We start from the raw sequence: 25306 nt of genomic DNA on the forward strand, positions 1-25306 counted from the left end.
AAAAAGGAAGAAAAAACTTTAAAAAAAAGACAAGAGATAACAAGTGCTAGTGAGGACGTGCAGAAAAAGGAACCCTTGTACATTATTGATGGGAATGTAAATTGGTACAGCCATTATGCAAAACAATATGAACTTTACTCAAAAAAATTAAAAATAAAAGTACTATATGAACTAGTGATTTTGCTTCTGGGTTTATAGCCAAAGAAAATGAAATCACTATCTTGTGCTTGTTTCAACAGTACATACACTAAAATTGGAACAATACAGAGAAGATTAGCATGGCCCCTGTGCAAGGATGACACCTAAATACATAAAGTGTTCCATATTTAAAAAAAATGAAATGTCAGGAGCCTAAGTCCAAAATACTCCCCCATTTGCCCCAGGTAATATTACCATACATCTGATGATTGCTAGAATGGCTAGAAAGGCGTTCTCAGGCATTCTTGGGTTTCTGGTTACCTCACAATTTCTTCCCTGAGGTTATACGTTCTGATTGGCATTTCTCTGTCTCTGGATATATATATTTCCCCATCATTTTATGTTGTTCATTATATTCCACAAATCAGTGAGATTATGTGATATTTATCGTTCTCTGCCTGCTTATTTCACTATGCTCCTGACATTTCACAGGTAAGACCCCTTACATGGGCTGACCCTTGCCTAATGTAGTCACCAATAATACCAAACACCTTGGTCAGCCAGGATGACCATGGGAGGGGCAAGAAAGTATAATTATACAGGGATCTCCACCCAGCTTCCCTTTTGTATGACACAAAATCAAACTACTACTCCTTTTTGTGAAAAATTAAAGAGAGATTTCTGGCTTGTGTGGACACCAAAGAAAGGGTGTCACTACTATAACTACTAGCTCCTTAGAGAGGTGCAGAAAATGTAATTAAGACCTGGTCTATAGAAAAAGAAATGGACTGCCAGTATGAAATGGAATTGCCATGGCCTAGAATAAAGAATACCCTTACATGATATTATTCTACAATGTCATTAAATTTTTTCCCCATATTTTTGTTACCCCCATTACCTATAATAGTACCTCATACCCTTGGGGATCAATAAAAAAATCATATTTTTTGTGCTTGGAGACAAAGGTAACACATCTCTTGATATTCTAGAATTACAATAGAACAATATACAATTATCCCAAGCAAACTTACAAATAGCTCTTTGAATGTCTGACAGAAATGTAAAAAGGACATGAAAGGATTTGATCCATTCCATTGTGTAGAGAGCCTCCTGGGAAGGCACCTGAGCATTCTATATGGGTCTCTCTGGCTCTTTTGGCCAAGAGGGACACTCTTCTCACAATCCAATTGCCCACAGCAGCTGCCTGAGCTTTCTGTTCTTGTGGAGGTTAAAGCCTCATGATGACTGGTACCATGGATCTGTCTCTCACCCAGTGGGGCAAGCTGGGCCCTCCCTGGAGAAGAAACCTGGGTTCCCCAAGGTATGTGATCAGTGCTGGGGCCCTGCCAGCAGGTGAGGAGATCCTAAGGCAGGAACTGGATGTGGAGGCCTTGGGGGCATAGGATGCCAGGGAGACAAAACTGAACCTCACATCACCCTGCTTGGCCCCAGAGGATGGCTGGTTAGCCAGAGACAGGTAAGATTTCTCAGGGAAGAAACAACCTAAGACAGGCACAGTCAAAGAGGGGCCATCAGGAGAGAACTTGGGGGTCAACTGAGGTGGGGCAAAGACCCTTACCCCCCAACTGTGCAGGAGCCTGAACCCTCACCCCTGCTGAGGGAGTCTCCTGCCCCCAGGAATGCTTAACTTCTTATGCCCAGCTCAAATCGGGACCCGGGTAAAAGACAGAGACTTGGCTGACAGCAGCTGCCCTCTCACTACAATAAGATTTGTTTGAGTGGTCTTGTACCCATAGTGTGGTGAAGTGGGTTTTTGATATCTAAATCTAGCCTACCACCAGGAATGCTCAGGGCCTACTCAAGAAGGCAAATAATCCTTTCTACTAATATTTACATGGTAAAATAAAATTGTTTTAGAATAATAAATATGACAGTAAAATAGTAGACAAGTTTTCAGGCTAATTTAAATTGGCTAATTGAAATAAGCAAATATTCTAGAAAAATTAATTGCACTGGACAAAAAGCTGTTCCTAAAGTGTTAACTAAAATTGTTATTGGTAGTTCATCTCAAGATAAAATCTCACAACAGGAAATGAACCTAAAGCAGTCATATTATTGTGCAAAAAATTAATATTTAAAAACTATCAAAACTACATTATAAAATTTTCAAAAGCCTCCTAATATTTAAATAAAAAAGGGGGGAAAGTAGAAGAATATCATGTAAGGAAAAATATCCTATAAGTAAATCACATCTAGAAAATTTGTACTTTAGAAAATTAATTGTCATGCTAACAGCAAAACACTCATGAAAAACACACATGGTGTCAAAACATGCCAGAGGAAAATCATTTGGGCAAAAAATGAAAAAGGATCCCAAGTCAAATTTATAGAAAATATTCCTTTATCAACTTTGGTCTAGAATATGTTTGCATATTTTCAGAAAACAACTCTGAGACCATGTGGAGTCCAGCAACAGAGAAGAATTGACAGGACTACTCCAACCATGAAGACAGAACAGAAGCAGTCCACAGATGAAAGATACTGACAACGCCTTGGCAGAATAGCAGTCAGCAGCTATGTATCACTGCAGGTTGCCCAGAACCAAACCAGAGAGGGTTGGACCTGCATTACCACCATTTGTCCACCATCCAGAACTGAAATATCATTGCTAACATGTACACATAAGGAACTGTTTGACATTGAAATTGGGTCTCAAAAGAACTGATGGCCCAGAAAGAAACTCACTACAGACTGATTCATTTGCCTTTCAGCATAACAATTATTGCTTGTCTCATTTTTCATTCTTATAAGTATATTTCCAGTAGGACATGATCTCACTCATTTAGGAGAAATGGTGAACAACATAGACTGATAAACAAGAACAGACCCAGAGATAAAGAGCCATGGGTCAGACTGTTGGGCCTCAAAGGGAGGGTGGGGATAAAAGGGAGAGATCAACCAAAGGACTTGTGTGCATACATATGAGCCTAACCAGTGGTCAAGGACAATAGGGGTGTGGGGGTATGAATGGGGAGGGGTGGGGGATTGGAATGGGAGGTTGAGGACAAATATGTGATACCTTAATTAATAAAGAAATTTAAAAATAAAGTAAAAAATAAATAAAAATTAAAAAATGAAATTGCTATCTTGAACTGATATCTTCACCTTCATGTTCATTGCAGCATTATTTACAATAGACAAGACATGGAAACAACCTAAGTATCCACTGATGGATGAATGAATTTTTAAAAATGTGAGGTGTATATTATAGTATACTATTAAACCACAAAAAAATGAAATGTTGCCATTTATAATAGCATGGATGAATCCTGATAGCATTGTGTTAAGTGAAATAACTCTGAAAGAGGAAAACAAGTACTATATGATCTCACTTATATGAAGAATCTAAAGAAACTGAAATAGTAGAGCAGAGAACAGATTGATGGTTTCCAGAGGCAGCGGGTGGAAGGTGAGAATAATAGGTGAAGATGATCAAAGGGTACAAACTTTCAGTTATATGTTGTGGGAATGTAATGTATGGCATGATGACTACAGTTAGTACTGTACTGCATATTTGAAAGTTGCTAAGAGAGTAGATTTCTAAAGTTTTCATTACAGGAAAAGTATTATAATTAAATAAGATGACAAATGTTAACTAAACTTAAAGTTGTAATCATTTTGCAATATATACGTATATCACATAATTATGATGTACTCCTTAAATTTATGTAATGTTACATGTAAATTACATGTCAATCTAACTGAATTAAATAAGAAATAAATTGTAAATTCCTTTGGAAAATATTTTCAAATGCTTGAAAGTGACTTTATACATGACTTTATTAGAGAAGAGTGGACAGTGGAGTTATCAGCCTTACCTAATGGTCTTGAAAATTTTCTTGGAGGGAAGCACCATTTTTATTCTCAACACAGGGGTAAGAGCAGGCTATAAATCACTATTGCAAAAAAGCTTTTTAAAAATTATTTTACTAAATAAAAGATTTTCTTGCCCATCTGGCTTGTCTTAGTCTAGAAGCAGGAAAATGGTCACAATAGCATCTTGATATCTTATCTGGTTCCCAGGGTTCTAAGAGATCAGTATCCTTAACCAATCTCTTAGGCAAGTGGTGGGATGAGCTTAGGGTTAGAAAACCTCAGCTAGGGAGAGACCCAGTGCCTCTGCAGCATCTCATGAGCAGAATCTGTAACATTTTAAATCAATCATTCATGAAGGGCAAAGCCAGCTCTAAGGTAGAAAAGATCGAGTCAACTCTTTGGGCCCACCTGGCTTATTCATTCTCAGAGGAGCCTTTTAAAGGAAGGAACTAGTGAAAGGGTACATTTGCCACAACATAATTATTCAGGCTGATAAGAAGAACAAAGAGACCACTGTTGGTGGTGTTGGCAATTGACAAGTGGGGTTTAGAGCTGGATTTTCTCTAGTGTCTCAGGGCTGCTGAAAGATTGAATCATTAAGAGTTTATGGCCTCATGCATTATTTTAAACCTATTCTATCACTTGATACTGGCTTCAAATTCAAGCTACCATAGTTTCTTTTTTCCACCAGGAACTGTGGTTTGGGCAGAACAAAAGGGAGTCAGCTCCTTTGGAGGGAGGAGGACCTGAGGCTGAAAGATGGGGTTGCAGGAAAAAGGGTTTGTTAGACCTAATGAGCTGCCTGTGGCGCTGCTGTCACTACCATTGTCACCACATCTGCTCATATGCTGTTCCTTTTCTCTGGCCACTGACTGGATGAGGCATACACACATGAAATAAAAAAGAAAGTAACTGTCCTGCTTTCTCTGAATAAGGCATAGTGGTAACAAGTAAGAAATGAGTAGCCGAAACCAGTTTGGCTCAGCAGTAGAGAGTCGGTCTGTGGATTGAAAGGTCCCAGGTTCGATTCCTGTCAAGGGCATGTACATTGGTTGCTGGCACATCCCCGGTGGGGGGTGTGCAAGAGGCAGCTTGTCAATGTTTCTCTCTCATTGACGTTTCTAGCTCTCTATCTCCCTCCCTTCCTCTCTGTAAAAAAATCAATAAAATATATTTTTTTAAATGAAAGAAAAAGAAAAAAAAAAAAAAAGAAATGAGTCCTAATCTCCCTGTTTGGATGGAAGGAGACTGAAGAGTGAGGAGAATAGGGCCCCTGAAGGAACTAATTGGTCTTTCAGAAGCAAAACTATGAGTCACCTTTGACCTGAGGAGTCTAATGTCAGACCACCATGCCTGAGATCCAGAAACCTAATGTATTGGGCCTTATTTTAAAGGTATGTGGAACAGGCATCTATCTTGGAAAAATATATAGTAATTAAGTAACTGAATCCCAGAATTGTTAAAGCCCACGTGTCCCTACTAGAAAATCACTCAACAATTTTTTGAATGCCCACTATCTGCCAGAACTGTCTTAAGCCAATTGAATATAACGTTGAACAAAGCAAACAAATATATCTATCCTCATGGAGCTTATACCCTAATGGGGGATGAAAAACCACAGATAAGATAATTTATTAAATAAATATTGTGCCAAATGATAATAAATGCTATAAATAACAGAAAAGCAGAGTTGGGAAGGACCAAGCTTGGCAATAAAAGTGCATGATTTCATACAGGCCGGGGAAGATCTCATGGAGAATGTAATTTTGAGCAGAGAGTTGAGGGAAGCGAGGGGGAGAGTCATGTCATGTGAATATCTGTGGGGGGAAAAAAAGTTCAATTCAGAGAGAAGATCATGTGCTAAGATCTGACATCATTAAAGAACATCCATTAGGCTAGTGCAGTTTGACATGATTTAAAGGAGGAGTACAGTGGTAGGAATTGAGGTTGAAGAAGTAACAGGCCAAATGGTAAAGTGAAAACTAAGGATTTCAATTTTATTATGGGTGAGGTGGGAAGCTATTGGAAGGTTTTCAATAAAACAGTAATATAAACTTAATTAGGTTTCAAAAGAGTCATTCTAGTCAAGAGAGTAAGGTGATTTGGGTTAATGAGGTAGCAGTGAAAAGATGAGAGGTGCTCAGATACTGATATATTTGGAAAGTAAGATGACTGAATTTGCTGATGGATTGGATATAGATGATGTAAAGAAGGAAAGTTAAGAGGTCAAGAATTACTGCAAGGATTTTGGCTTAAGCAATTGGAATGATCAAATTGCCAGGAACTAAGATGGGGAAGACAAGTAGAGGAGCAGATTTGAGGTGTGAGAGGAGATCAGAGATTGACAGTTAGTAGATTTGGATTGGCTCAGTTTGAAAGATACTAGGGGAAAAAATGTAGCAGCTGTGGCTGCACTGGATGGGTCATGGAGAAAAATGGATCAGAACAACTTCAGTATAAAGCTGGAGATAGATCTGGTTGGTGCTGGTTTGAGGAAATGGACCCAGTTAGACCTGACTCTGGATCTCCCTTCTGCGTTGAACTTAGTGTCTGTATTGTGCAATTCAGTTCCACCCTGATTGGTCATTCCCTAATATCTAGTCTAGGAATTGATAAACTTTCTGTAAAGATCCAGGTAATATATTGATACATATATATTTTAGGTCTCTATTGTAGTTACTTAACTCTGCCACTGTAATAGTTTTTTTAAAAAAGTCATAGACAATATACAAATTAATGAGCATGTGTGTTCCATTAAAGCACTGTTTTCAAAATAGACCATGACCTGTTTGGTTCATGAGCTGTAGTTTCCATGTCCTGCACTAGACCTGTGATGGGCTACCTACAGAAACATGGGTTACCTACTCATAGCCAACCAACTTTGTAGAACACTTACAACCTAATTTCAAAATGATATATTAGAAAGGCATCTCTGGGTAACTATACCTCAAATATGGTATATATTAATGTTTTAGTGCAGAACCAATGGTTTCATTAGCATCCATTTAGTCTATGAAGTGAATAATCAAAATTGGAACTAAATAAATATTTTTCATTTAAAATAAAGAGAAACAAAGGTGGCCCTTGAGTGTTTTATTTTTTTCTGAATTTTCCCCTTTTCATAATTTATTTTTTTGTTTAAAAATTTTAAATATTGAATATAGAAACCCCTAAAGACTCCACCAAAAAAACTACTAAATCAAATAAATGAATTCAGCAAAGTTGTGGGATACGGAATCAATACTCAGAAATCCATGGCATTTTTATAGACCAATAATGAACTCTCCAAAAGAGATAATAAGAAAGCAACCCCATTTACTATTGCAACAAAAAATAAGGTACCTAAGAATAAATTTAACTAAAAAGAAAAAAGGCCTGTACTCAGAGGACTATTCAACATGGAAGAAGGAAATTAAAGAAAATACTTACAAGTGGAAACATACCGTGTTTCCCTGAAAATAAGACATCCTCCGAACATAAGACCTAGGGCATGGAAAGATAAGACATCCCCTGAAAATAAGACCTAGCACAACTTTGGGAGAAAAAAATTAATATAAGACACTGTCTTATTTTTGGGGAAACAGGGTATATGATGTTCATGGATTGGAAGAATTAACATAATTGAAATGTCCATACTATCCAAAGGAATCTATAGATTCAATGCAATTCCTATTAAAATATCAATGGCATATTTCATAGAATTAGAAAAAGTATTCCAAAAAGTTATATGGAATTACAAAGGATCCAAAATAACCACAGGCAATCTTGACAGAATAAAGTTGGAGGTATCAAAATATCATGTGTTGAATTATACTACAAGACCATTGTTATCAAAACAGCCTGGAACTTGCATAAGAACAAGAATATAGACCAATGAGATGCAACAAATCAACCCTAGAAATCAATTAATACTTGACAAAAGAGGCAAGAGCACATAATAGAGTAAAGTCAGTCTCTTCAATAAATGGTGTTGGGAAAATTGAACAGGTACATGCAAACAAAAATGACATTAAACAACCAATTTATACCATACACAAGAATGAACACAAAATGGGTAAAATATTTAAATGTAAGTCACAAAACTATAATCCTAGAAGAAAGATAGGCAGTAAAATATATGACATTTCTCAGCAATATTTTTGCTGATATGTCTCCAAGAGCAAGGGAAACTCTGGAAAAGATAAACAGGATAGCATCAAAATAAAAAGCTTCTACACAGCAAAAGAAACCATCACCAAAATTAAAAGAGAACCCATTGTATGGGAAAAATTTTTCACCAATTATACATCTGATAAGGGGTTAATTTCCAAAATATATGAAGAACATACAATTCAGTACCTGAAAGATAAACGATCCAATAAAAATTGGGCAAAGAACCTGAACAGACACTTCTGCAAAGAGGACATATATGTAGATGGCCAATGTATACATTAAAAAACAAACAAACAAACAAAAAACCAACAACAACAGTCAAGATCACTATCACAGAGATGCAAATAAAAACTGCAATGAGTATCACCTCACACTTGCCAGAATGGTTACTATTAGTAAATCAACAAACAACAAGTTCTAGTAAGGATGTGGAGAAAAGGATACCCTATACTCTAGGGCACATGTGTCAAACACAAGGCCCGCGGGCCAAATCCGTCCCGCCAGGCCTTGCAATGTGGCCCGCACCGCGCTGTCATCACTGCACTCCACTGCGTTTCCATCACAATGACAGTTTATGACTGTTCAGTAAACCATTCGGCCCGCGATTTAGGCTGGACTTTAGATTTTGACCCCTTCTCTGATTGAGTTCGACACCCCTAGCCTAGAGCAATGCTGGTGATAATGCAGACTAATGTAGCTATTATAAAAAACAGTATAAAGTATAAAGTTTCCTCAAAAAAAAAAATGTAACTGCCTTTTGACCCAGCAATACCACATCTGAGAATATACTCTAAGAAGCCTGAAACACCAATCAGAAATAATATATGCACCCCTATCTTCATAGCAGCACAATTTACAATAGCTAAGATCTGGAAACAGCCAAAGTGCCCATCAGTAATGAGTGGATAAAAAATATGTGGTACATTTACACAATGGAATACTATGCAGCTGTAAAAAAGAAGGATGTGTTGTCTTTCGGAACAGCATGGATGTACCTGGATATTATTATGCTAAGTGAAATAATCCATTCAGAGAAAGACAATCATCATATGATCTCATTAATATGTGGAATCTAATAAACAAAATAAACTAATAAACAAATAGGTCCAGAGACATAGAAGCATACAACAGTCTGACAGATCTCAAAGGGAAGGGGAGTGGGCAGGAAGAGATTAATCAAAGAACTTATAGGTATATATGCATAGCCCATGGATACTGACAATAGTGTGGTGAAGGCCATGGGTGGGGTGAGACCTGGGTGGAGATATGACAAAATCACATGTGATATTTATAACCTAAGTTGTAAACTGGACATATAGGTGGCCAATATATAGATGATTTATATCATGGGGGTGACAGAAGGAGAAGCAAGAGAGCAAGAAATTAAAAACATATTTCAAAAACTAATGACAGAAAACTTACCTAATTTGGTGAAAGAGACATGCAAGTTCTAGAATTTAAGAGTCCCAAATGAGATGAACCCAAACCAAGACACATCATAATTAAAATGCAAAAGGTTAAAACCAAAGAGAGAATCTTAAAAGCAGCAAGAGAAGAGCAGTCCTACAAGGAATCTCCCATAAGACTGTCTGAACAGCTACATGCAAACAAAAATCGGAAAATTGAACATGCAAACAAAAATGGAAAATTTGTTTTTTCATTTTGGATATAACAAAATATATGTTCTTCATATATTTTGGAAAATAACCACTTATTAGCCCCTTAAGGAGGGGGAATGGGGCACATCTAAAAAATAAAAATACATTTTAACAAATTTTTAATGAAAATAAATATCATTTTCAATTACAGTTGATATACAATATATTAGTTTCAGGTGTACACCCCAGTGATTAGACATTATATAACTTAATAAGTCATCATCCAATAAATCTAGTACCCATCTGACACTATACATAGTTATGAAATTATTGACTATGTTCTGTATGCTGTACTTTACATCTCCATGACTATTCTGTAATTGCCAATTTGTACTTCTTAATCCCTTACCTTTTCCAGCCATCTCTTAATCTCTCTCCCATCTGGCAACTACCAAAATGTTCTCTGTATCTATGGTTCTGTTTCTGTTTTGCTTCTTCATTTGTTTTTGTTTTCTAACATTTGTTTGTTGATATATATATGTATTTATTGTCATTTGATGCTGGAAACCAATCATTGTCTCACTAATAGAAAAAGGCTGGTCAACCTTGAAGCTCTGAAAGGTCAGAGCCAACCACACCCTATCTAATTGAGACAATAGTAACTGAAGCAACTTCCCCATCTTGTAATCATGTAAATCCTTACTGATATGTTAATCCACTTATTACCTGCCTAAGGGCTATGGGTGTTTTCCAAAGCTGCTTAAGGGTAATGAGTGTATCCCATAGTAGCCTCAATAAAAGGGATAGCAAGGCCAGAGCCAAGAGAGTCTTCCCACTAGTGGTTGACTCCCGCCTGGCCCCTCATTTGTCCCAAATTAACTCTTTTCTAGTTTCTCCCTTCATTTTAGTGTGTGGCCTCCTCCAGAAACTAGACCCTGAGTGGGCCCTAATCATGCAGGTCATGTTAAGGGTTCCCACAATTTATTGTTCATATTTTTTAATCTTTTTAAAAATATTCTTCTTAAATAAGACCCTTTAACATTTCATGTTAGTGATGGTTTGGTGGTGATGAACTCCTTTAGCTTTTCCTTGTCTGGGAAGCTCTTTATATGTCCTTCAATTCTAAATGATAGCTTTAAAGAGTAGAGTAAACTTGGTTGTAGGTCCCTGTTTTCATCACTTTGAATTTTTTTTGCCACTTCTTCTGGCCTGCAAAGTTTCTGTTGAGAAATCAGCTGACAGTCTTATGGGAGTTCCCTTATAGGTAACTGACTGCTTTTCTCTTGCTGCTTTTAAGATTCTCTCTTTGTCTTTACCTTTTGCATTTTAATTATGATGTGTCTTGGTGTGGATCTTTTTGGGTTCATCTCATTTGGGACTCTTAAATTCTAGAACTTGCATGTCTCTTTCACCAAATTAGGTAAGTTTTCTTCCATTATTTTTTGAAATATGTTTTTAATTTCTTGCTCTCTTGCTTCTCCTTCTAGTACCCCCATGATGTGAATGTTGGTATGCTTAAATTTGTTCCAGAGGCTCTTTACACTATCCTCATTTTTTATATTATTTTTTTCCTTTTGCTATTTTGATTGGTGTTTATTGCTTGCTTATATTACAAATCACTGATTTTATTCTTGACTTAATCTACTTTACTATCAATTCCCTGTAAATTATTCTTTATTTCAGTTAGTGTATCCTTAATTTCTGACTGTTTCTTTTTTATGCACTTGTGGTTCTCACTATGCTCTTTGAACATCCTTATAACCAGCGTTTGGAACTCAGCCTCTAGTAGATTGCTTGTCTCCATTTCATTTAGTTCTTTTTCTGGGTTTTATTTTGTTCTTTCATTTGGGACATGTTTCTTTGTCTCTTCATATTGGCAGCCTCTCTAGGTCTGTTTCTCTGTATTAAGTAGAGCTGCTATGTCTTCTGAAATTGGTAGAGTGTCTTATTGTAGCGAACATCTTCAAGGGTCCAATGGCAAAGCCTCCTTGATCACCCAAGCTGGTTACTACAGTTGTGTTCCCCACTCATGTAGACTGTGTACACCTTCCTGTTGTAGTTGAGCCTTGATTGCTGTTGGCATAGCAATGGGAGGGATTTACCTCCCCAGGCCGATCTGTTGCAAGGATTAGCTTCCTACACTGACAAACAAGGAGGATTAGCTGTCAGAAGCCCATGTCTTGGAGCAGAACTTTCTTCAGCAGTGCTCTGGTGCCCACTGTGTGCCCCTTGAGTGTGTAGCTGTGGAGGTTGTTAGGTGGTATTTTAATGTCATCTGAAGCTGTCCACCAGGTGCACTGGCTCTGAGGCCTCTTGGGAGGTGCAGGCTGACCAACTTCACAGAACAAAGAAATTGGCCCTAATTTTTTTAATTACTGGCCATTTCTCTAGAACTGCCTCTGTTCTCCCCAAGCCAACCAACATATCCCAAGTACTGTCCTCCACAGGACCCTGTGAGGTGATTGTCCAATCCAGTTATAAATTGGTAATGGCTTTCACTTCCCAGAAATTTTACAATTAAAAGACTGCTTTTGAGTATTTGGTACCAAATGCCCTATATTTTCTGCATCAGCACAAGTTTGTTGGCATAATTTTCCAGCTACAATTCTATAGAACATTTCAGCATATAATTGAAACTTGGTGGATCTCTGTCAGATGGGCTGTTGTAGTGAGTATATTTGAATAATGCTTTTTATTTATGAAAAATCTTAGATATAATGAAAGATATAGATAAAGTGTAATTAATACCTATATACTCACTGCCCATTTTAACAAGTAAAATATTATATAGTCAAAGTCCTTTGTGTACTCCTCCCTGATCATATTTTTCTCCCTTTCTCCCCATAAGTAGCATCTATCTTGAAGATGATTGTATCCTTTTTACTTTTACTACATATAAATGTATACATAAGAATGTATCCCTAAGCAATATTTAGCATTAATCTGCATGTTGATAACCTTTGTATCAATGATATAATAATATAAATGTGATTTCAAGTAGGATCTATAATAGATACATGTACTTATTCATTTGCAGTATTTTATATTCTTCCATTGTAGGAATTACCACTCTGTATTTATTCATTCACCCATCAATAATTTCTTAGGTTTATTCCAATTTTACACTACTTCAAATAATACTGCAATGAACATTTTGGTTTAGTCTCATGGTGTCATATATGAGAGGTCATATATTGCTATTTTAGTGAGCTTCTCAATCAATGTTCATGGAACTCGATTCTCTATAAGTGTGGCACATGTGGCAAGAAAAAACCCTATACTGGAGGACTAGTAACCAAAACATTCAAAGGTCTTCAGAATTCTTTTTTTTTTTATATTTTATTGATTTTTTTTATAGAGAGGAGGACAGAGGGATAGAGAGCTAGAAATGTCGATGAGAGAGAAACATCGACCAGCTGCCTCTTGCACACCCCCTACCGGTAATGTGCCTGCAACCAATGTACATGCCCTTGACCGAAATCGAACCTGGGACCTTTCAGTCCGCAGACCGACACTCTACCACTGAGCCAAACCGGTTTCGGCCAAAATTCTTTTTTCTCATTGTGATTGGGCAAATAGTTTTGACATAAATTAAAGACCAAGCCAGGAAAAGAAGAAATGACAAGGAGTAGGTCACTGCATTTTCAGAGTAAAAAGAAAATATGTTTGTTTGGTCACAAATTCTTTTTTGCCTGGCCCAATGGATTCAAATGCATTAGTGATGGAAGGAAACTTATATAGTCAATAATAATTGGGTTGCTATATCACTTTTTCAAGAACCATATGTGACAGAAGATTTCCAGATGTTCGATATCTTGCAATTCAAAGATAGAAGGTAAAATAGTTAGCTAATCCCTGGATTTCGAAGTTGTTCTCCAGTTGTTTCCTGGTGTTGTTCTTTGTAGTACTGGGTAAAAGAGCATCATCTTATGTTCATGAAATTCTACTGAGGAAGATTCATGCTCTAAGTCAGTGAGAAACTCAACCACTTGGACATTAATGTGGACTGATTTTTTTGTCTCACTTAGGACCCTTCCTCAAGATTTTCTGTTCCTCCATGTGTCCACATTTTCCCATTTATAGATCTGCCCCTGGAGTCAGTCGGTTGTCAGGGTCTGCCAGAAACAAGGAAAAAAAGTTTTGAGGCATCAGTGGATATTATCATTTCAATCAAGTTATAATAGAGATATTTTCTATCTTTTCACCTCTACTTATTACATTCTTTATTTCAAAAATGTCTGAATCCACTGTCCTTAAAATACTCAAAGAACTAATGGAACTCTTTTATTTATAGGTGTAATCTCTACATTGTATCCTATCTGAAAAAAACTACAGTTTAAATTCTTACAGATATTTTTAATTTCTTAGATTAAATTCTTTACTACTACCACATACCTTCTCTGTGAATTCCTATGTAGCCTAGTAGGCATCTTCAATTTTGCTAACAACTCTCATGCCCCATTCCATACACAAAATCTGTTTCCCACTCCATACTTCTGTTCTTTCAGGAAAAATTTGAAATAAGAAAATAAGGCTGTTTGTATGTGATACTAAATAAAGATTTACATTAGAGTAATTATGTATTATTTTTATAAATCACCGCACAATAATATGAAAATATAGGGTTTGGCATCCATTATTCTATTAATTTCAGGTGTACAACATAGTGATTAACCATTTATACAACTTATGATGTGATCACCACACTATGTCTAATAATTTGTCACTGTGAAAATTTATCCCAATATCATTGACTGTATTTTCCTTCACTTTTTTCACCCATCCTCCCAGCCTTGTGCCCTCTGATAACCATCAGTTTGATCTCTGTTTCAATTACTCTGCAAATTACTTTTTTTATCCTTCAAATTCTTTTTTGCATTTTAATTTCTTTATTGATTAAGGTATTACATATGTGTCCTCACCCCCCCCCCATTACATTTCCAACACTCCACTCATGCCCTCATCCCACTGATGGCTGTGTCCATTGGTTAGGCTTATATGCATGAATACAAGTCCTCTGGTTGATCTCTCCCATTTATCCTCACCCTTCCCTACCGTCCCTTTGAGGTTTGACAGTTTGATCGATGTTTCCCTGTCTCTGGATCTGTTTTTGTTCATTAGTTTATGTTGTTCATTATTTCCCATAGATGAGTGAGATCATATGATATTTATCTTTATCTGACTAAGGTAAAACTTAGCATAATGCTCTCCAGTTCCATGCATGCTATTGCAAATGGTAGGAGTTCCCTTCTCTTTTACTGCACCATATTATTCCATTGTGTAAATGTACCACAGTATTTTAAGCCACTCATCTGCTGATGGGCACTTAGAGGCTGTTTCCAAATCTTACCTATGGTAAATTATGCTGCTAGGCACATATATCCTTTCTGATTGGTGTTTCTAGCTTCTTGGAATATATTCCTAGAAGTGGAATCATGGGGTCAAATTGAATTCCGTTTTTAGTTTTTTGAAGAAACTCCATACTGTTCTCCACAATGGCTGCACCAGTCTGCATTCCTACCAGCAATTCATGAGGGTTCCTTTATCTCTGCATTCTCATCAGCATTTGTCATTTGTTGATTTGTTGATGGTAGCCACTCTGACAGGTGTGAGATGGTATGGCATTGTCTTTTTTATTTGTTTCTTTCAGATAATTAGTGACTTTGAGCATATTTTCATATGTTTCTTGATTTCCCTTCTATCTTCTTTTGAAAAGTTTCTATTTAGGACTGTTGCCAATTTTTTTCATTAGATTGTTAAATTGTATGAGTTCCCTGTAAATGTTGGAGATTAAAGCATTATTGGTAATAACATTGGCACATATGTTCTCCCATGTAGGGGGCTTTCTTGTTGTTTTGTTGACAGTTTCCTTTGCTAAGCAAAAGCTTTTTATTTTGATGTAATCCCATTTGTTTGTTTTCTCTTTAGTTTCCATTGTTCTAGGAGCAGTATCACTGAAGAAATTGCTTTTGCATATGTCTAAGATTTTGCTGCCTGTGGATTCCTCTTGTATTTCTATGGTTTCCCATCTTATGTTTAAGTCCTTTATCATATTTTGAGTTTACATTTGTGTATGATGTAAGTTGGTGGTCTAGTTTCATTTTTTTTTCCTGTACCTGTCCAATTTTCCCAACAATCTTTATTGAAGAGACTGCCTTGACTCCATTGTATGTTCATGCCTCCTTTGTCAAATATTAATTGAGCATAGTGGTTTGGGTTGATTTCTGGGTTCTCTATTTTATTCCATTGGTCTATATGTCTGTTCTTGTGCCAGTCCTATGCTGTTTTGAGAACAGTGGCTTTGTAATACAGCTTGATATCTGGTATTGAGATCCCACCTAATTTGTTCTCCTTTCTCAGCATGGCTGCAGCTATTCAGGGTCTTTTTTAAATTATTTTTCCAGATGAATTTTTGGAAAGTTCATTCTAGGTCTGTAAAATATGCCATATGTGTTTTAATTGGGATTTTATTTAATCTATAGGTTGATTTGTGTAGGATGGACATTTTGATAATGTTGAGTTGATTATACCAATCCATGAACATGGTATGTTCTTCCATCAGTTTATGTCTTCCTCTATCTCTTTTTTCAGTGTCCTGCAGTTTTTCACATATAGGTCTTTTACTTCCTTAGTTAAGTTTATTCCCAGGTATCTTACTTTTTTTGGTGCTATGGTAAATGTGATTGCTTTTTTAGTATCTATTTCTATAAGTTCGTTATTGATGTATTGAAATGCCATAGATTTCCTGGCATTAATTTTACATCCTGCTATATAACCAAATTCATTTATTAAGTCTAATAATTTTTTTGTTGATTCTTTGGGATTTTCTACGTACAGTATCATGTCATCTGGGAATAAGGACAGTTTTACTTCTTCCTTTCCAATTTGCATGCCATTTATTTCTTCTTGTTGTCTGATAGCAATGACTAGTATTTCCAGTACTACGTCAAACAGGAGTGGTGAGAGTTGTCATCCCTGTCTTGTTCTTGTTCTTTGGGAAAATGATTTTAGTTTTTGTCCATTGAGTGTGAAGCTGGCTGTGGGTTTGTCATAAATGGTTTTTATTATGTTGAGGTATGATTCTTCTATTCCCACCTTGCTGAGAGTTTTTATCAAGAAAGGGTGTTGGATTTTGTTAAATGATTTTTCTGTATCAATTGATATGACTATGTGATTTTTATCTCTCAATTTTTTATGTGATTGATCACATTTATTGATTTGCAGATATTTTACCATCCTTGTATCCTGGGATAAATCCTGCTTGGTCATGGTGTATGATCTTTCTGATGTACTGTTGGATACAATTTCCTAGAAATTTGTTGAGGATTCTGGCATCTATGTTCATGAGGGATATTGGCCTGCAATTCTCTTTCATTGTGTTATCTTTATCGGTTTTGGTATTAGGGTGATGTTGGCTTCATAGAATGAGCTTGAAAGTGTTCCTTCCTCTTGAATTTTTTTCAATATTCTGATGAAGCTAGGTTTTAGTTCTTCCTTGAATGTTTGGTATAACTTTCCTGTGAAGCCGTCTGGCCTCGGGGTTTTGTTTGCTGAAAGCTTTTGGATGACTGCTTCAATTTCTTCCATAGTTATTGGCTTATTGAGATTTTTTAATCTTCCTGATTGAGTTTTGGAAGGTTGTATTTTTTTAGGAATATATTCATTTCCTCCAGGTTGTCTAATTTGTTGGAACAGAGTTGTTCATAGTATCTTTTAAACAATCTTTGTATTTCTTTGAGATCTGTTGTTATTTCACCTCTATCATTTCTGATTTTGTTTATTTGGGTCCTCTCTTTGTTTCTTGGTGAGCCTGGCTAGAGGTTCATCAATATTGTTTATCTTTTCAAAGAACCAGTTCTTGCTTTCAATGGTCTTTTGTATTTTTGTTTTGTTTGTGTTCTCTATGTTATTTATTTCTGCTCAGATCTTTATTATCTCCTTCCTTCTGCTCACTCTGAGCTTTTCTTGTTGCTCTCTTTCTAATTCTCTGAGTTGTAGTGTTAGATTATATACTACCTGTTTTATTTCTGTTTTGTTTTGGTTTTTTTAGGTAGGCCTGTAAAGCTATAGAATTCCCTCTCAGGATTGCTTACATTGTGTCCCATAGATTTTGGATTGTTGTGTTTTTATTGTCATTAGTTTCCAGGATGTTTTAAATTTCTTCTTTGATCTCATTGGTAGCCCAATAAATATTTAATATAATCAATATTCTGCTTTCAAATGTTTGTGTGTTATGGATGTTTTTATTGTAGTTTATGTCTAATATTACGCCATTGTGGTCTGAGAAGATGATTGGTACTATTTCAATCTTCTTAAAGTTGAGAAGACATTGCTTGTGACCCAATATGTGGTCTATTTTTGAAAATGTCCCATGTGCACTTGTGAAGAACATATATTCTGTGGCTTTGGGGTATAATGTTATGCATAAATTAATTTAGTCCATCTGATCTAGTGAGTCATTTAGGATTGCTGTTTCTTTGCTGATTTTTTTTTTTTTTTTTTTGTCTAGAGGATTTATCCAGTGATTTCAGTGGTGTATTAAAGTCCACTATGATTATATTATTGTTAATCTCTCCCTTGGTATCTTACAGAAGGTTTTTTATTTTTTTATTTTTTGAGTGATCCTGCTTTGGGTGCATATATGTTTATCAAGGTTATATCCTCTTGTTGTATGGATCCCTTTAGAATTATGAAGTTGATTTCCTTATCTCTTGTTATGGCCTTCACTTTAAAGTCTATTTTGTCAGATATAAGCATTACTATCCCAGCTGTGTTTTTTTGTTTTGTTTTGTTTTGTTTTTGTTTTGTTTTTCATTTCCATTTTCCTAAAAGATATCTTTCCATCCCTTTACTTTCAGTCTGTGTGAGTCCCTTATTCAGGGGTGGGTCTCTTATAGTCAGCATATATATGGGTCCTATTTTTTATCCATTCTGCCACTTTATGTCTTTTCATTGGAGCATTTAGTCTGTTTATGTTTAAAATTGTTATTGAAAGGTACTTGTTTGTAACCATTTTTATTTTTGTGCTTGTGTTCCTCCTTACTTTTTTACTTATTTTTTTTACAACATTCCCTTTAGCATTTCTTGCATTGCTGGCTTGAAAGTGATAAACTCCCTTAACCTTTTTTGTCTGTGAAGCTCCTGATTTTCCCTTCAATTTTGACTGATAGTATTGCTGGATAGAGTATTCTTGGATTCAGTCCCTTGCTTTGCATCACTTTGTATCGATATATCGCTTTTCATTCCCTTCTAGCTTGATGGGTTTATGTTGAGAAATCATTTGATAATCTGATGGAGGATCCTTTGTAGGTAACTCTCTGCCACTCTCTTGCAGCCTTTAAAATTCTCTCTTTGTCGTTCATATTTGCCATTGTAATTATGTGTCTGGGTGTGGGTCTTTTGGGATTCATATTGCTTGGGACTCTGTACTTGTGAAACTTTTTTCTTTTCCATATCAGGGAAGTTTTCTGTCATTATTTCTTCAAATAAATTTTCTGATCCTTTCTGCTCTTCTTATCCTTCTGGCAGCCCTATTATATCTTTATTAGTTTGTTTTGCATTGTCCCAAAACTCTCTTAAGTTCTCCTCCTGCTTTTTAACTTTTTTCTCCAGTTGTTGTTCAGATTGGGCTTGTTTCTGTACTTTATCTTCTAACACACTAATTCGGTCCTCTGCTTCTTCTAGCCTACTTTTGAAGCCTTCCATGGTGTTTTTTTTCTTAGCTATATCATTTTCCTTTTCTTCCTGATTTTTGCATAGGTTGTTCATTTTCTCTTCCATCTGGTGTATGAACTGTATGACAATTACTCTGAATTATTTTTCTGTCTTGTTGCAGGCTTCTGTATCACTTATTTCATTTCTAGGTGATTCCTCTTTTCTTTCCTCTGGAGATTGTTTCATTTTCTCTCCGTTATGACTATCACCATGAGGTTCAAGTGTCAAGTTGCAGGGGCCTGAGCCTTATGCAGTGGGAGTTTTCACCTCCTAATTGTCACTGAAGAGCTCTGAAACCAAGACGTGCATCTGCTGTGGGTTGGTTGGAGCCACACTCTCCCTGGGTTTGAGTCACAGGAGCTTAGTGTGGCCTCATGTGCACACCTAAAATCAGGGACCCTGCCTGTGCCACACTGAAACAGAGAATCTGCTGGCATGTGCCAAAAATCAAAGTTCCCTAGAGCATATCAGGAGTCAGAGGTTCCCTGTGCTTGCACTGAGAATCAAGTATCAGAGTCTCTGCTGCTTGGTGCGGCCTCACTCCAAGTATCAGGGTCCCAGTGCAGGCATGTACCAAGAATTGGAGTCGCTAGCTCTTAGTGTGAATGTACTGGGAATCAGGGATCCCAGGCTCACACAATGAGAAATAGAGTTTAGTCACGGTGCTCATTGTGGGCTCTTGCATGAAGATTCAGGGTCCCCAATCTGCTTGGGAGACTGGGTTGTACAGTCATACTCTGTTGGCAGGCGGTCGACTCCTGCCCTGCAAAAAACAGCCTTATTGTGTGCACTTTCCCTGAATCAAAGTCAGGTGGCACAGCCTCCCAGTGTGGCTGTGGGGTCTGGTCACAAGGGTGTGCACTGAGGGCCAAAAACTCCCCATGTCCATGTACCCAGACTCAAATTCTGTCCTGCCCCCTGTGTGAACATGAGGTCTTATCATGGAAAACAAACTCCCCAAGTTTGCACATTCAGGTTCAGATTCAGCATAGCCTCCCTGCTTGGGTGCAGTATCTGGTCATGGGAAACAAACTCCCCAGGTTGGCTCCCCAGGTTCAAATTCAGCACTGTCTCCCCGCATTGGCATGAGATCTGGTCATGGAAAACAATCTCCCCAAGGTCACACACCTAGGCTTAAATTCAGCACAGCCTCCCTGCCTGGGCACAGGGCCTGATCATGGGAAACAAACTTCCCATGTCCACACACCAAGGCTCAAATTTAGGTAGAGCTGCTGCTGCTGCTGTTTCTGTGTGTGGGCAGAAAGCCTGATTGCGCAACTGGGGTCTGGCAGTTATGTCACTGCAATGGGGCTGGCGGGAAGGGGAATTGGCTTTGTGACTCACAGAAATCTACAGCCAAGGTGCCTGGAGTCTTGGTGTCCCTGGGTTTGTGGCTGTGGTAGCAGGTCTTTTACTCAAGTGGCTATAGGGTACCAGTTTGCTACTGAGACCAGACTGGGTGGTGGAGAAACTAGGATCTTAGTCTCATACAGTTCTGTTCTTCAAGATGGCATGGTCTCTGTGCCACCAGTGTCCTCTCCAGAGTGTTTGCAGTGGCAGTGGTATTTTGCCGTCTAAAACTGCCTGGATTGGCAGCCCCTTAGAAAACCTACACGATCCAACTGTCCCTATTTCACTCACACACACACCCACACACATCCACACAATCCTTTATTGCTCCCTGACTCTCTCACACACTCTCCTTCCCTACCTTCTTGCCAGTCGCCATCTTAAAAATAAAACAAAATAAAACAAAAACTTCAAGTTACTTTTTAAAAAATGTGTGTATCCTAATGTCACCCAATAAATTCAATAAAAAGTGCAAAAAATCTGTTTTTAACTTATTTTATAAAAATATAACTATTATATCAGAGCAATTATTTTCAGAAATATTATTGCTTAGGATGAAGCCACATTTTTTAAAAAAGTGAGTCAACTTGATAAAAATTTTTAAATGATAGGACAGATAGTTAATGGATATGACAAAAAATAGTAAATATGATATGTAAATGAGTGATGCTTGGAAAATACTTATCAAATAATGTTTATTTTTTTTCTAAGTATTCTAAAGAAATGTCCCAGAAGTTCTGAAATCAAGTTGAATATCATCTATAATAATAAAAACATAATATATTAATTAGACCAGACAGCTGAATGACCTTCCAGACGACCTTTCCGACAAACCTGGGGCTGCAAGAACTGAGGCCAAGCCCCTTGCAGCAATTTCATGCATCTGGCCTCTAGTTTAAAGATATTTGTAAAGAGCTCACATTCTGTAACTAAAATATCTATACAACTAAAAACAATGCATGCATTAAAAAAAGATTATATATGCCAAATTTTAACAGGTTGAAGACCAGTAGTGCATTAACTTGAGCTAATTAGTAGATTCAATTTTTTGTGCAGAACTCAAAATGAATTTCATTTTTCATTCAGTTTAATCAAAGAATATACTGTAATTTACAGTGTGCTGTTATTGAATGAGAGAATGAAAACTATTACCCTTTGCAAATACTTATCATGTGGGTCAAAATATGGTCATTAATGTGTAATCAAAAGCAAATTACAGACTGGCCACCAGTGGGGTTCAATTTGGTTGGATGACATCCCCTACACACCTAATAGTTGCCATTTTGATTTGAGGTCAGGGCATATGCCTAGGTTGCCGGCTCTATCTGAGATACAGGGCATGTAGGAGGCAGATGATTGATGTTTCATTCTCAACTTCTCTCTCTCTCTCTCTTTCTCTCTCTCTCTCTCTCAAACAAAAAACAAACAAAAAACCTAATTGCAGAAATGGACTGATATAACTGCATCAGAACTCCTAACTTTCAAATGTTTGTGTTTTTCAAAACAGTTGTATATGTATTAATTTTATTCATAATAAGTAAATGTGTCTTTGGATTAACAAATTACATTAATAGATTACTACTTATAAGTTTTATATATAGAACTTTATTTGAAAAGTGTGCTTCATTCATAAATACGCTTGAAAACTATTATAATAGTGGAAATGAAACAGACAATTGATTTACTAAATTTCTCACTATCAAAATGTATTGGGATTTCATGTAAAATGAGAGAGAGGGAGATCATTCTTGATAATGAGTTAACACTTTCTTTATCAGTCAAAACAGGTGATTTTATGTTGCAATAACAAATAATCCCAAAGTCTCAGTTGTGAACTACTATGGGTTATTTCTCACTCAAGCTGCATGTCCATCCTAACTTGGTTGAACCTCTGTTTCATGTTATTTTCACTCCAGAACCCAGGCTTAAATATCAGCTTCCATCTGGAATACTGCAGCTGAACATAGCAAATGGAAAGGGGGACATGGCAAAGCATACACTGTCTGTTAAAGCCTCTGCCTGTATGTGACACATGCCATTTTGCTCATATTTCATTGGTCAAACCACATTGCATGACCATGTTTGAGTGCAAAAGGGAAGATATTTGTAATCATTCCACAGTGAGGGACACTGCAAAGGGCACAGAAAAAAGTAAACAGTGCTAGTCTACCACCCTTATTATGTGCCAAGCCCTTTTCACTTATGCTTTATAACAATCGTATCAGGAGGCACTATAATTACCCTATTCTAGGCATGAAGTAATAGAGAATCAGAGAGTTTCATGGCTTGTTGCACAATAGTACCCAATTGTTAATTAGAATCTAACCAGTCTGACTCCTGAGCCTGTGTTCTGATTACAGAGCACCATCCTTTAGTGCTTAGGTTGAGTTTCCCACCAAATTCATGGGTACTGTTCTTCAGCCCTAGCCCACAGATGGTATTTTATTTTATTTTTTAACATATCTTATTGATATTTTTTACAGAGAGGAAGGGAGAGGAATAGAGAGCTAGAAACATCAATGAGAAAGAAACATCGACCAGCTGCCTTCTGCACACCCCCTACTGGGGATGTAGCCGAAACCAACGTACAAGCCCTTGACCAGAATCAAACCTGGGACCTTTCAGTCAGCAGACCCGACCCTCTATTTACTGAGCCAAACCATTTCCGGCCACAGATGGTATTCTAAATATGTTGTGAGATTATACAAAAGGCTGTGACTCCAATCAGTGTAATTCCATAGCCTATTTAATGTGCTAATGTATGAATTCCGCAAAAACAACAGTTGTAGTCATCTTAAAACAAAAGTTAAATGCATTCAAAATAGTGATTGTTTATTTAAGCTTTGTTTTTAGAACTAAAAAGATACATCTGCATATTTATGAAAATCTCTGTCAATCTAATGAATGAAATAAACTTATGATCAAAAATAGGCCCAGAGACACAGAAGTATGAACAGACTGTTTAACCTGAGAGGAAAAGCAGAGGAGGGTGGATAGGAAGAGATCAACTAATGAACTTGTATGAATGTATGCATAACTGTTGGACACAGACCATGGGGTGCTGAGAGTCTGGATGGGGAAGCAGGCTGGAAGAAGTTAATGGGGGGGAAAGGAGGACCTATGTGATACTTTCAACAATAGAATGATTTTTTAAAAAAGAACTCTGTCAACCTTGATATTAAGCACAGCTTGTAATCTAATTTTCACCTTTTCTAGGATATAAATAGCTACCAAAAGTTTGGACTTACCTAAACCTGCCTTCAGGGTTTTTCCTAATTTATATATAAGAAAAAAAAGTGACTCCAAAAAAAGGATACTCATTGGAAAGACTGACTAAAGGAGGACCTATGGGCCTTAGGGCCAAGGGATCCCTATTCTAGGGGAAAATACCACTAATGTTGCAGATTCTAGGTATAGCCAGGATCTGAGATTTTGTATAGACATGAGGCCTCTAGAATCAATGTTAATCAGGAAATAAACAGCTAACTGGCCTGAATGTTGTCAGTGCAAAGGCAGCTGATGTTGTGAAAATCAGAACCCTTAACAAATTCCTGGCCTCAGATTGACCAGATTCTCAAGTTGAAGTCTACAGCCAAATTCCTATGGATAGATTTCATAGCCATGTTAACAATCTCTGGACCTCTCCTACCTTACTTCCTAATATTCATATCTTTTCCTAGAACATTTATAAACTTTTAAGAAGGTACTTAAGTAGAAAAAAAATCTGCTTTTAACATAAAATCTGCAAAATATTTCAGTTGAGCATAACTTGGCTTTAACTCATTTTGTTTTATTAACAACCCCATGAGGAAGCTACTCAGATTAAACTGACTTTTTAAATGAATAAACTAAAACTTACAAAGTTATGATAATTATTCATGCTCTGAGAAGGCAGACAGTATCTGTGTCTGTTTCTCTGTATGTCCAGCACCTCACATAGTACCTAACACATAGTTGATGTTCAAGAAATAGTTGAAAAAATGAATAAATAAGCAAGCAATTGTTTCTTTTTACACTATGAGCAAGCCATTGTGCTGCACTCTTACTATGTTTTCACCCATCTCATCCCTCACCACTCAGACTGGGCCACCATTATTGTTTGTCCTTTTCTAAGGCTTACAGTGGGATGGCAGTGGAATAGGTGGTTGCTTAGCCAATCAAATTCAAATGCTTTATTCCCACATTTGCCTTTAGGAAGCAAGCAAAGTAATGCAATCTCTTGGAGAAAATGTTTTCCCACAATGTGCCTGATATGTTTCCAAACATAGTCTCCACAGACCCCATTTTTTTTTTCTAATGCAATTTGCACTGCCCATCTAAACAAGGTCGTCTAAAAAGGGCACCATTCTGTATTAAATTTTTTGGTCTTGATTTTCAGCCATCAATGGAATAAGCCACATTTTGGCCTTAGAGAATTTGCATTCCTAATTCTCCTGCCATATCACTTATAAAGACAGAAAGGGAAGTGGGGTGCCAGGGAGAAGGCATCAGCTTGGCATCTGTGGCATGGCCACTTG

General features: G+C 36.9%; 1 non-coding gene across 1 annotated transcript; it reads left to right on the plus strand.

Annotated features, from left to right (window-relative positions):
* Window positions 1-223: 223 nt before the first annotated feature.
* LOC118728222 lies at window positions 224-330 on the plus strand. The gene has a single exon (XR_004990831.1). It is a non-coding gene; the product is annotated as a U6 spliceosomal RNA (small nuclear RNA).
* Window positions 331-25306: the final 24976 nt, after the last annotated feature.

Source organism: Pipistrellus kuhlii, unplaced genomic scaffold, assembly GCF_014108245.1.
Source record: "Pipistrellus kuhlii isolate mPipKuh1 unplaced genomic scaffold, mPipKuh1.p scaffold_m20_p_29, whole genome shotgun sequence".
Lineage (NCBI taxonomy): Eukaryota > Metazoa > Chordata > Mammalia > Chiroptera > Vespertilionidae > Pipistrellus > Pipistrellus kuhlii.